This window comes from Fringilla coelebs, assembly GCF_963513975.1.
Source record: "Fringilla coelebs genome assembly, chromosome: 4".
NCBI lineage: Eukaryota > Metazoa > Chordata > Aves > Passeriformes > Fringillidae > Fringilla > Fringilla coelebs.
In genome coordinates, this window is record NC_140032.1 from 68961000 (window position 1) to 68969981 (window position 8982).

Below are 8982 nucleotides of genomic sequence, written 5' to 3' on the forward strand. Positions count from 1 at the left end.
AGTTCCCTGTGCAGCCAAGCCTAAATTAAAGCTGTTTTGGGGCTTTTATCCATCACTTAGTGAGGGTTCTTTGAACTGCCATTCAGCTCAGCAATGTTCCCAAAATGCCTCAGTTCCAATTTCACTTTGTGTTTCCATTCACAAGGCTTCACCCTCCCTCCCCCTGCTCTGTACTCTCTGGAGATCCTAAACAATCTACAGGAGTTCCATTTTATTGCCCAGGTAATGGTGTTTTTTGGGCATTCAGATTGTTTAGGTGCACCCCAAGTAAGATATCTGGCAAGTGCTGGAACTCTGAAATTGTAGGGAGATGAAAGGCAGGGCCCTTGCTGCTTCTGTTGCAGACTAAAGCTGAAATTCTGATGGATTTTGACTTTCCTGACACTTCTCTGGGTTTAGAGTGGTATGAACAGCCCAAATTTTAAACACAATTCAGTTTGTTTGTGGGATTTTTGTCCATGTGTTTGGGTTTTTGTTTTTGTTGGTTTGGTTTGGTTTGGTTGGGAGTTTTTTGTGTATCTTAAACCAAGTCAGGAGCAATGTCTGTGTTACCAACACTTTACTCCCACTTGTTTGTTTTTAAGAGTTTCTGGTTTTAAGATTTCTGGGCAGAAAAAGTCACTGGGAATCCTGAGTTCCTGCTGATGGTCAGGATTTTGTAATGCCAATTTGTAATGTGTTTGTGGATACCACATGTAAGGAACTGGGAATGGTAATGCTGTTTTAACTTATTATTGAGCTCGTTTTGCAGTGACATTCCTGCAGTTATTTGTGAATTATTTGAGATACTTCCTTTTCTGAGCTGTGTTTGCTCACTGTTTAAGCAAAATAATTGCCATCCCACCAAAAACTGCTTGGGTCCAGAAATCAAATCAAGACACATGATTTGATTCCTGGGAAAGTACAAAACTGGGCCTGCCTTTACTGCACTCAATAACATTCCCCCTGTTGCCTGCAGGGAATGACAGGAGAATTCCACATTAAATGATACCAGTGTGAGGGTATTTTAGAAAATATATTTATTGTGAAAGGAAAGAAGTATGTAAATAAGTTGAAGCTACTTAAGTATAGGTAACTTATTTTTCAAGTACTTAAATATTGGAAGGGACTGGCAGGAATGACGAGGAAGTGAGTTTTTTCAATTCAGAAAAGTGCAGTTAACCAAATTCAAAGAGTATCATGTCTTAAAAAACACATCAGTTACTGTTCTCAGGTAGTTAATGTTGATTAATCCAGGATAAATTGTGATTTTAAGCCACTTGATGGCATTTTGCTGAAAGGCAATCCTGAACTGGTTTTGTTGCCAAGTGCCAGCTCTGCCAAGGGGGCAGCAGCAGGGACATTTCCAGGCTCAGCAAGGTGGCTGAGAAGGTGAGAAGGCCGCGTGCACAGAGATGGGCTAAAAGAGGGAGGGTAGCTCCTGCTGCCCAAAGGAATTCTTGTGGACATAAAAGCTGGAAAGTTAGGAAGTATCTTCAACAGTAATAGCCATGAACTTCTCAGAGGAAGGTGCACATGGTTTGGTGTGTTTGAAAGATGTCTGGATGTAACATTCTGGGGGATGAGGCTGGTGGGTTTTTCCTCTTTAAATAAAGCTGTGGCATTTGAGGAATGGCACGTAGGAGGCATTGCTGGGTATTGCCGTGGGTACCAGCCGCTGCCTGTTCCAGGAGCAGAGCGGGAAGGGCGTTTCCTTAGTCTGGCGCTGCAGGCAGTGCTGTATCCCGGAGCAGTCGGGGCCGGGTCTAGCCGGGGGGAAGCAGACAGGGCTGGGCCTGTGGAGGGCGGGCGGCCCCTCAGCAGCACCAACAAGGGCAGCGATTCTCAGCTACCTCATCTTCTTTGCAAGGGCTTCCCTGGGAAAGGCAAAGGGAAAAGCAGCCCGAGCCGATGCATCTTTGGCATTTACAAGTAAATAGACAAGTCCTGCACATCGTCCATGATGAATGATTAGTATCAGCCTGGCAACCACTGCAGCGATTTCCCCTCCGTTTGCTCCATGGGCTCCAGTCCCGGGAAGTCAGACAGGGCTGCATCAGGCACTGAGTTCAGATCCCATAACTGCTCCTGAGAAGGGCCAGAGGCAGTTCAGGGGCTGTGGGCACCACACTGGAGCAGCACCTTCCACCCTCTCCTCTGCTCCCTCCGAGCCACAGCAGCGCCGCTGGCAGTGCTGGCAGGCAGAGGGGCAGGGCTGCCACGGTCGGTGATGGGCAAGGAAATGCTGCTTTCCCCTTCCAGGAGAGAACATTTCCCAGGCAGAAACAGGAATTCTCCCCTGCTCCCCAGGGGCTCTTGAAGGCTGGAGATGCAATGGCCACGTGCTGTGGCTTGGGCCTGCAGGGATATTCACCACTCTGGGCAGGATTATTGTTCAGCAGGGCACGGCTGGGCTCAGTGAGGTGGGGGTGTTTAAAAGGGCCCATTAAACACAGCACTGCTTGGGCTGCCTCAGCCTGCACACATTCCACCTGCACACTGCAGGGGACGCTGCAGGGAATACCTGCAGCAGCACCGGCATCAGCAGTGCTGAACTGGGCCACAGAGAGAAATCTGAGTAGCATGGGGCATCAGCAAGTGGGGTTTGTTCCTCTCAAAGCACCAGGCTTTGCTTTTCTTCCCTTCAAATTCTCTTTTCTTATTGGTCTACCCATTTTTGGGTTTGTGTTGGACAGTGCCAGCCTGTTTGTGCAGCACCTGTACCTCGTCCTCCTCTGGCCTCCTGCTCTCTGCCACCCCAACTTCTGCACTGCTCCCCAGCTCTGTCACCGGAACATCCGCACTGCTCCCCATCTCTCTGCCACCCCAACATCTGCACTGCTCCCCATCTCTCTGCCACCCCAACATCTGCACTGCTCCCCATCTCTCTGCCGCCCCAACATCTGCACTGCTCCCCAGCTCTGCCACCCCAACATCTGCACTGCTCCCCAGCCTCTCGGTGCCCTGGGCCCAGGGAGGGCAGTGGGTTATGGGATCCCCAAGGAGGCCCTGTGGAATGGCTGCTCCCAGCAGGCAGGGCCCGACATCCCAGTGTGCTCCCAGTGCCCAGCAGGGCGGTTTGCCTGCAGGAGCTGTCAGGCAGAACTTGCTGGGTTTTTCACAGGTCTGATTTCTCCATCCCCCAGAGTGCCCTTGCTAAGAGGAAGCATTGATTGCTGCCAGCCAGCACACACACGTGGGAATGGGATTCATTAACAGCCCAGTAAACTGCCTCCTTCTCCTCCTGCTGGAGTCCCAGCTGTAGAAAGAACTAAGCAGTGGGGTGAAATCATTGTTTGAAATGGCTGAGAATGGATCTCGATCACAGCCTCAGAGCCGCGATCGTTGCGTTTGCATTCTCCGGAATGCGCTGCAGTTACCGCTGTGCCCCAGAGCAGGGGTTGTGTGCCAGCCTTACCAGGCTGAAGTGTTGGACATCTCTCAGTGGGCAGGAAATGGGCTGCCTTGGCTGCACCTGCTCCTGAACCGGATCCAATGTCCACAGGTGACTGCAGCCACCGCGTGCGTCAGTCCCGGTCCTTAGGACAGGCTCCCAGCTCTGCCCTGGGAGTGATCCGGGAGCGCTGGGACACCAAAGGTTTGGAGCAGCCCCCTGACCTTGGCAATGTGTGCAGGGGTGGAGGCTTCCCTGGGCCAGGGTAGGGAATGCCTGCTCGTTCGCAGGCGGAATTCCCGGGCTGGAGCAGTTGGGAGGCGTGGCCGATGGAAAGGGACACGAGCTGAAGGAAAACAGCTCAGGTGAAAGCAGCAGCTGCCCTGGGAGCTGAGCCAGAGGCAGCCCGGGCAGGGCAGAGGATGGGAATCCTGAAAGGTGAACGTGCCAAGACTGGCAAAGGGCAGAAAGCAAAAGTCCGAGCAAGCAAAAGACAACATAAACCATGCGGGATGCGAGTCCCGGGCTCGGGCACGTCCCGCTGCTCCTGCTCGGTGCAAGGGGCTCAGTGCCGGCTGCCGCCGAGCCCCGACCGCCGGGGCTCCAGTTCCTCTTCCAAAGCACACGCTGTCCCTGAGGGAGGCCGGGCAGCTGCCATGGCACTGGAGCGCGGCCATCCTTGGGAAGCTGCTCCTTCCCGGCAGCGGCAGGCGGGAGCTCCCTCAGCCTGAGCTCAGGGCCCGGGGCGGAGCACCCGGATCGTCACCGGCTGCTGCCCGCTGCGGCCCGGGCACCTGGCACCCCCTCGGTTCCCTCGGGCCGAGCGGATCCGTGGGTGTTCCTGCGCCGCGGGAGCGCCCGGAGCCACCGGCGGCATCGCTCAGTGAGCTGGAAGCGGCGCAGCAAACCCGGGGTGGGGATAATAGGATAGATGTCTCATTGCTGGGATAACAGGGTATTGCAGGGAGGCTACGGGTTATGGCATCCTTTCAGGGGAGGCTTCCTACCTTCTTATCTGTCCCACGGGTGGTTTTGTGCTAGTCTGAAGCAGTTCTCACAACAGACTCAAATGTGTGAGAGGTCCAATCCCTGTCACCATCTGTGGGGATGTCTGCCGTCAATTCCACGACCCTGTGAACTGAGACTAAATAAATTGGGCATTTTTCTGGTCTCAGAATCGGAGTCTTAACTCCTGTGGGTGTTGGGTTTTTTGGTGGGGGTGAAGGTGAGGAGGGCTCAGGGACAAGGTCCTCTGCTGTTGGCACTTGGACCCATCCCACCTGGCCAGGCGCAGGGCAGTGAAGCAGGGACTTGAGCCCGGAGTTTGGGGAGTGCAGAACGAGGCTCGCCCAGGCCTTGAGCACAGAGGCGGAGTCCTGCATTTTGGGGCCCAGGGACAGAGCCCAAATCCTGCGTGCGAGCGCTCGGAGCACGGAGCCCCGGCCCGGCCCCGTCCGGGCTCGGCCCCGGCCTCACGGGGGCGGCTTCGGGGCTGAGGGCAGCGCTCAGGCGCTCCCTCGTGGGGCTCCGCAGCGCAGCCCGAGCTCCGGCCGAGGCTCTTCCCAGAGCCGGGACACTCGCGGGGCCTCTCCCCGGTGCCGACGGGCGGTGGGTGCCGAGCCGGGAGCGCGGCCTGGCGGGGCCCGTGGGGCCGGCCTTTGGGGGCTCGGGCCCAGCCCCGCCGCGGTCTCGGGTGCCGGAGGCCCCAGGGCCATTCCCGGGCGAGCGGGGAGGTGCCGGGGCAGGAGGCGGTGTCTGTTCCCGGGAGCCGCGGTGTCTGTTCCCGGGCCTGGGCGGGTCCCGGACGGTGCTCGGGGACCCCGCTGCGGGCACGGCGGGCCCGGGCACACGGTGCGGGGGCGGCCCCGGGTGGGGCTTTCCAGCCTTTCTGCGGTGCCTGCGCGGAGCGGCCGCGCCCGTTCGGCGACACCGGGCCCGACAGAGCGGGACGGGACCGCGGGGCCGGGCCGGCCGTTCCCGCTCCCCGCCCGCTTCTCCCCCCCGCGGCGCCGGGACACGGAGGGTGACAGCCGGACGGGGAGGGTGACAGCGGCACGGGGAGGGTGACAGCGGCACGGGGCTCTGCGGGCTCAGGAGAGGCCGGGACGGGGCACGACAGAGCCCCGTGACCCGTGGGGAGAGGCGGCACCGGCAGCGCCCCCCAGCGGCGGCCCCGGGCCGGGAGCTGCACCGCCTCAGGGGCGGGCGGGGCCGGCTCGGGGGCGGGGCCAGACAGGTGCGCGGGGCGGGGCCGGGCAGGTGCGCGGGGCGGGGCCGGGCAGGTGCGCGGGGCCCCAGGGCGGCTGCGCGGGGCGGGCCCGAGGTGATTTAAACCCCGGAAATCGCTGCAGCCGCCATTTGCTCCCCAGCGAGCGGTGGTGTCGGCAGCAGACGGTCGGGGCTCCCCGGCGGGGCCCAGGTGAGGCGCGGGAGCCTCGGCTTTCCCCCCCCCGCTTCTCTCTTCTCCTTTTTCCTCCCTTCTTTTCTCCGCCTTAGCTCTCTCTCCTCCCTGCCGCCCGCAGAGCCCCCATTTCTCTCCCCCCTTGTTCTCCTCTTTCTCCCCCGCACCCGGTGTTCCCCTGTCCCTCCCCTTCCTGCACAGCTCGACCATCCGCTCTGTCTCTCCTTCTTCCTCCTCCTCCTTACCCCGCTCCCTCTTCCCTCCTGTCCCTGTCCCGTCCTACGTACCCGTGCCGACCCCTCCCAGCCCTCCTTCCTCCCTCTCCTTCCCCTGGGCACCCAGCCCGACCGCCCCCATTCCCCTCTGCCTTTCCTACCTGCACCTCCCTCCCCCACTCCCCTACAAACCCTGACCCCGCTTCTGTTCCTCTTTCTCATTCTCCTTTCACCTTCTCTGCCCCTCTTGACCCGGCCTCCTCACCTCTCTTCTTGCTGCCCTCTGCCTCTCTCTGGCCTCTCTTATTTTCCCATTCCCTCTGTGTCCCTGTGTCCCCTCCTGACCTCCGTTCTTGCTGCCCTCTGCCTTCCTCTTCTCTCTGTCCCCTTTCCCCCTGTCTGTTCCCCCGCAGCCGCGGGGTTCGGGGCGCCGCACAATAAAGCCAGAGGGCCGGAGCCGGCGCCCCTTGGTTCCAAAAGGGTCGGGGCCCGCTCTGCGGGTCCCCCCTTACAGATCGCAACACCGCCCTACACCGCCCGCCTTGGGCCGTCCCTGCATCACACCGGGGTCAGGGCGGGCCCTCCTCGGGAGAGGTCCTGGGCCGGGTGGGTCAGCGAGGGCGGGGGGCCCCGGACGGGCCCCCTCGTTAGGAGGGGGTCCTGGGGGGGGTTAGGATGGGCCCCCTCCTTAGGAGGGGGTCCTGGGGGGGTTGGGGGGGAGGGAGGGCGGGCGGGGAGGGGGGCGGGGGGGTGGGTGGGGTGGGAGGGCCCCCTCCGGAGGAGGGGGTCCTGGGGAGGGGGCGGGGCGGGCCCCCTCCGGAGGAGGGGGTCCGGGGTGGGAGGGGCTTAGGGGGGAGGACCCCCCCAGCCCCTCCCACCTCGGACCCTCTCCTCCGGACGGGGTCAGCCCCGGCCCCCTCCCTGGGACCCCCTCCTCCGGACGGGGCCCGGGGAGGGGAGGGGGGAGGGTGGGTGGGGGGGGGATAGGAGGGAGGGAGACTGCTGCTGTTTGGCATAAATGTGCAATCACGGTTCAGAGTGACGTGACCCCCTCTGCTACCCCTCCCACCCCACCCACCCTCCCCCCTGGGCCCCGTCCGGAGGAGGGGGTCCCAGGGAGGGGGCCGGGGCGGACCCCCTCCGGAGGAGAGGGCCCGGGGTGGGAGGGGCTTAGGGGGGAGGACCCCCCAGCCCCTCCCACCCCGGACCCCCTCCTCCGGAGGGGGCCCGCCCCGCCCCCCTCCCCAGGACCCCCTCCTCCGGAGGGGGCCCTCCCACCCCACCCACCCCCCTCCCCGCCCTCCCCCCCAACCCCCCAGGACCCCCTCCTAAGGAGGGGGCCCATCCTAAACCCCCCCCCAGGACCCCCTCCTAACGAGGGGGCCCGTCCGGGGCCCCCCGCCCTCGCTGACCCACCCAGCCCAGGACCTCTCCCGAGGAGGGCCCGCCCTGACCCCGGTGTGATGCAGGGACGGCCCAAGGCGGGCGGTGTAGGGCGGTGTTGCGATCTGTAAGGGGGGACCCGCAGAGCGGGCCCCGACCCTTTTGGAACCAAGGGGCGCCGGCTCCGGCCCTCTGGGCTTTATTGTGCGGCGCCCCGAACCCCGCGGCTGCGGGGGAACAGACAGGGGGAAAGGGGACAGAAGGACAGAGAGAGAGGCCAAAGTCAGTAAGAGGAGAGGTCAGGAGGGGCAGAGAAGGTGGAAGGAGGATGAGAAAGAGGAACAGAAGCGGGGTCAGTGTTTGTAGGGGAGCGGGGGAGGGAGGTGCAGGTAGGAAAGGCAGAGGGGAATGGGGGGACGGGTCGGGGTGCGTAGAACGGGGCAGGTTGAGAAGGGAAGGGGGGTTCAGGAGGGGAGAGGGAGCGGAGTGAGGAGGAGGAAGGAGGGGTAGGGGGGAGGGTCGGGGCGTGCAGGGAGAGGAGGGAAGGGAGCAGTGACGGGAGGGAAGGAGAGATTCAGGAGGGGAGAGGGAGCCGGGTAGGGAGTAGGAGAGGGAGGGAGAAGGGGTAGAGGCGGGGGTTAAGGTTGTGTAGGGGGGCCAGGACAGAACGCCAGGAGTGTTAAGGAGCGGAGAGGGAGCGGGGTGAGTGCTAGGAGGGGGAGAAAAGAGGGATAAGAGGGGGAGACCTCACCTGGGCCCCGCCGGGGAGCCCCGACCGGCCGCTGCCGACACCACCGCTCGCTGGGGAGCAAATGGCGGCTGTAGCGATTTCCGGGGTTTAAATCACCTCGGGCCCGCCCCGCGCAGCCGCCCTGGGGCCCCGCGCACCTGCCCGGCCCCGCCCCGCGCACCTGCCTGGCCCCGCCCCATCCCGAGCACCTGCGCCGGCCCCCCCCGCCCGTGCCCAATTCCCGCCCCGCCCCTGTCCCGCCCGTGCCCAATTCCCGCCCCTGTCCCGCCCTGGTCCCATCCCGCTCCGCCCTCTTCCCGTCCCTGCCCTGCCTTCGTCCCGCCCTTGTCCCATTTCCGCCCCGCCTTTGTCCCACCCTTGTCGCGTCCCCTGTCCCGTTCCTGTCCCGCTGTCCCGGGGCCATCCCGCGGGACCCTCGCTCTGTGCTATTCGGGCCCCGGCCCGCGGGGGGCGCTCTCGGCGGGGAGCGCTCCGAGCCCGGGGCGCTGCGGCGGGGCCGGGCCGGGAGGCGGAGATTCGCCCCCGGTGCTGCCGGTGTCGGCCGGGGTCCCGAGCGGTGCCGCCTCTCTCCGGCGGGCGCGGGTCCGGGACCGGAGGACCGAGACCAGATTGGGATTGCGATCGGCACCGGGAGTGCAGGAGGAGCTGCTCCGGGCGGGCGCTGGAGCCGAGTCCGGCGCTGCCGCTCCCGCTCCGGCCGCGGGGAGACGGGGCGCTGCCGGTGCCGGGGCAGCCCCCGCGATCCCGTGCTGAGCCCGACGGGCGGGGCTGGGCTCCGGCCGTGGCCGCAAATGCGGGGTTCGGGCTCGGCTCTGAGCCCCAAAACGCGGCACCGGGCCGCCGCCGCCAGCCGCAGAGG